General features: G+C 38.0%; 1 non-coding gene across 1 annotated transcript; it reads left to right on the forward strand.

The window, feature by feature from the left end:
• Nucleotides 1-2,144: 2,144 nt before the first annotated feature.
• Nucleotides 2,145-2,219, forward strand: Trnav-gac (transfer RNA valine (anticodon GAC)). The gene has a single exon. It is a non-coding gene; the product is annotated as a tRNA-Val (tRNA).
• The last annotated feature ends 1,089 nt before the right edge of the window (nt 2,220-3,308 follow it).

Raw genomic sequence — 3,308 nt, forward strand, 5'->3', positions numbered from 1 at the left:
TCTTTCTCAACTTATGTGTCGCTGCCCAAAATTAAGTCACGGTTTTATTTGATTGAATTGCCGGCTCCAGTATAGTTTACGTGTTTAAATTTATTGAGATGATCCCTTGATAGATAGACACCTAACATCGTTATACACAAAATTTAAGCTCATTTGAACATGTATTGGTGTGAGGAAATCGAGTTGATTTTTTTCTAAAAATCGCAAAATCGGGTATAAATGCGAAATTTAAAGTTACGTTTAATTTATGTTTTTCTAGTAAAATTCATTTGTTGTGATCTTATACTTGTTTTTTAGACAGTTATGGAATGACTGAACCAAGTAAGATATGCAGAGATTGCATTTTAATATTTATGTGCAGTAGTACTAAAAATTAAATTTTGGCCGAAAATCGCAAAATTAAAAAAAGGCCAATGCATGCTCAAATGAACTTAAATTTTGTATACAACGGTTTTAGGGGTCTATCTACCAAAACTCCCTAATATTTATCGATGTGTCCCATCATCGATATTAAAAGTAACAAGTAATCAGTGCGACACAAAGAGTACTTAAATACCTCATGTAGTAAATAGCCTCGTTGTTCGCGGCAATAAGCCAAGGCGCCGGTGTAATTCAGCTTTTCGTGAACGACCAACACAGAAAAGTTCTCAGCGAGTTTCACGTAATCTAAAATATAAAAACAATTTTTTACAAGTGTGCGCACATGATATTTAATACAAAAAAAACTAATCCTTCTATGAAAAAAAACAATTCATTTTTTTATAATTTGTTTCAATGGTTCAAAGCAGTGGTTTCTAACCGGAGGGTCGCGAAGGTTATCAGGGCGGTGGCCGTGTACTATTTTGTCAAAACGAAATATTGACAAAAAAACAAAATAATACAAAAAAAGCATTGTAAAGATTAAGAGAATAGGCTATAAAACAAAATATGTTAAAACGACATTTGCCTTAGTAAACCGGTAAATGGAAGTAGTGTTGGGGGTCGTGTGGGTTTTTGAAATCTGAAGGGTCGGAGCGGATCGCAAAAACTAAGTTTACACCAGAAGAGCGATTCTATCTATTAAAGTGAAATATTCAATAAAAATCTTATGATGCTCGATAATGCCAATTCAAAAAATATGTATAAAACAATTCAGAGATGAAATGCAAACCTGGTTCGTGGCATATCTCACTCTCCACTCCGCTCAAAGAATCGTTGGCGGCGTTTCGCTGGAAAGTTTGAAACTCTTCCAACACTAGATTGAGTTGCATGGTTTTGTAGGTTTCATTGCGAGTGGGTGGAACTTTTCCTAAGATTTCATCGCACCCGGCCTAAAAGTTGCATAGATTGAACTATTGGGTGAGCCAATGCGGTAAACAGTCTAATAACAGGGTTGTTACATAAGAAGAAAATTCAAAGATTTTTCGGAGAACTTCGAAACAGCTACCAGCAAAATCACTTGACCTTATCAGGATTGCAGGGAAAGCAAGGCAGGCAAGAAAAGCAACTAGTCTTGTGCTAGGTTCGAACTCACGACCTCGGCTATACTGGAACCGTCACTCTGCCAACTGAGCTCCACAGGCTCAGAGGAGTGTATCGATAAAAAACATACGTCAATGCTTGCCACATTATGTTAGTACAAGCAACTTCATATTGAAGGGTGTCTGCAGTGCCATATCATTATTCAATGAAACATGTACACACATTTGTGTGTTAACGACTGTGATCTAGCCCTTCTGCAGCTGCTTTTCGGTCAACGATTACGGCTTACGTATAATTAGAACACCGAAAAGCCATCACAGACTCACGAAATCTGTCGATCAATGATGCAAGCAGAGCAGACTAAAAAAACAAGTAGCGTGCAGTGCGGTTCGAACTCACGACCTAGGGTCATACCGGGACCGTCGCTCTACCAACTGAGCTATGCAGGCTCAGAGAGGGCGAGTCGAGAAACGACCACTGTACCGTTGTCAGGCGATCCAGTTCAGAATCCAGGATCAGGCAGCTGAGCCTTGGAAACCAAAGGGGGATAATATACTGTGATCAGCACTAAAAGTCATTGAATGATGATATGGTACTGTGGATCCCTTCAATATGAAGTTGCTTGTACTAACAGATTGAGCAAGCATTGCCGTATGTTTGTTTCTCGACTCGCTCCTCTCTGATCCTGTGTAGCTCAGTTGGTAGAGCAACGGTCCTGACAAGGCCGGAGGTCGTGAGTTCGAACCTCACTGCAGGCTGGTTGTTTTTTCTATGATGGCTTGCTTGCAACATTGATCGACAGATTCGGTTAGTATGCGAAGATCTAGCAACCATTGTCAGTAATTTCTTGACTTTAAAACAACTGACTTAAACCAAAAAAAAAACGAACGAAGATATTTAGAAACTATATGTTAAATAAGATAGCAATACTTTTTGCATAAATAATTAATCATATATTTCATCAATATGTATGAAGGGTTTGCAAGAGTTGTAACATAGTGAAATATAATTTTTTCATCGGAAGAAACTTTTGTCAGTTTATTATTACAACTTGACCAGCTAAATTCAATAATCAACACAGAGTTTTCTTTGTAAACAAGTATTTGCTTACTTTTTCGAACACCATCTCAATGCAAAAATCGCTATGTGGAGGGTAAAATTCACAACCCTCTGGAAGATCTGAAACGATAAAAAAAATACTGTTAATTTCAAGGCGATGGCAAGTCTTTATTCCAGGTGCCCGAATCAAAAAGAACACACTAAGAACCGACGATAAAAAGACACGATAAAATAAGAAAAAGGCAAACATAACGCATCGATAGGTCGGTGTAGTGTCGCTACAATGTAAGACATATTTAGCGCAAAAATCGATCTTACCCATTCCAAAGCTCTCCATGTGGTTGTTGGTCTCGTTGGTAATTTCGTTGAGCAACTGAATAACTTCATGAAGGTCAGCGTCGTCAAACAACATCTGTTTGTAGCTGGAATTTAGTTTCGGGGGGTAATACGTCCCTTCGGGAGCTGCCCCTATAATTTTGGTCCACACCTCACTCAAACAATCGTCGTCATGTGGTGGGTAGAAAGTGCAATTGTCAGGAAGCTCTGTGTTAAAATATGCTGCATAAGTCCACGCAACAAGTATATTCACATAAACTATCAATATATACCCCCTAGGGCATAGGGGGGGGGGGCATGTAAAATTAAGAAAATAGTATTTACTCGTTGATCTTGAGTTTACTTTCTTTGGTTTACTTTTAGATTTAATAATATTCATATTTTAAAATTTGCGCAGTGGCTACACCTGCTAAAAGAAGGTATGATAAAAAGTTATCTGTTTTGTATTTACA

Source organism: Ascidiella aspersa, chromosome 1 (assembly GCF_963924565.1).
Source record: "Ascidiella aspersa chromosome 1, kaAscAspe10.2, whole genome shotgun sequence".
Taxonomy (NCBI): Eukaryota; Metazoa; Chordata; class Ascidiacea; order Phlebobranchia; family Ascidiidae; genus Ascidiella; species Ascidiella aspersa.